This window comes from Penaeus monodon, chromosome 23 (genome assembly GCF_015228065.2).
Source record: "Penaeus monodon isolate SGIC_2016 chromosome 23, NSTDA_Pmon_1, whole genome shotgun sequence".
Taxonomy (NCBI): Eukaryota; Metazoa; Arthropoda; class Malacostraca; order Decapoda; family Penaeidae; genus Penaeus; species Penaeus monodon.
In genome coordinates, this window is record NC_051408.1 from 8727808 (window position 1) to 8728493 (window position 686).

Below are 686 nucleotides of genomic sequence, written 5' to 3' on the forward strand. Positions count from 1 at the left end.
CCCCCAACCCTACCTCCCTTCCACCCTTCAAAGCCACAAAACAAAGTCAATAAAAAAGGCAAAACAAAAGAACAACGTTAATAATTCTATCATCGGTGAGTAAAACTGGAGAATATTATGAAGGGATCTCATTACAAATGCTAATTAGCTAGGCGACGTCAGTTTCCCTGTAAAATGGAAGACAAATACGACCAGAGATATATTTCGTTAACAAGGGGGAAAAAGGTGGGATGGAGATTTGTACAAGTCAGGTTACCTGTCAGTGAATTAATGAGATTAAATTGATGTGATTGTACAGGTCAGGTTACCTGTGAGTGAATTAAGGAGATTAAATGGATGTGATAACCCGGATTAGGTTACCTGCGAGGGAATTAAGGAGATTAAATTGATGTGAAGCTTAGGATACTGAACAAATTACCTTGTAAAGGAAATAAGGAAATCATTTTGATGTGATGATCCTGGTCGAATTTATCTGCGAAGAAATTAAAGAAACAGAATAAATGTGAAATGAAAACTGGTCTACTTGTGAAGGAATTAAGGCAAAACGGATGAAACGCAGGTCAGGGTAACTGTGAAATGATCAAGAAAGCAGAATTGGTGTGAAATACAAGGCTGTGAGAAAATTAATAAATGATCTCATAAAACAGGTCGGGTTACCTAAGAGTTATGTACTGAAGGATTAATAT

General features: G+C 36.7%; 1 protein-coding gene across 1 annotated transcript in view; it reads right to left on the reverse strand.

The window, feature by feature from the left end:
* LOC119588128 (secretin receptor-like) overlaps positions 1–686 on the reverse strand; it is a gene marked incomplete in the record, with an annotated part of 160037 nt that overhangs the window by 82808 nt on the left and 76543 nt on the right.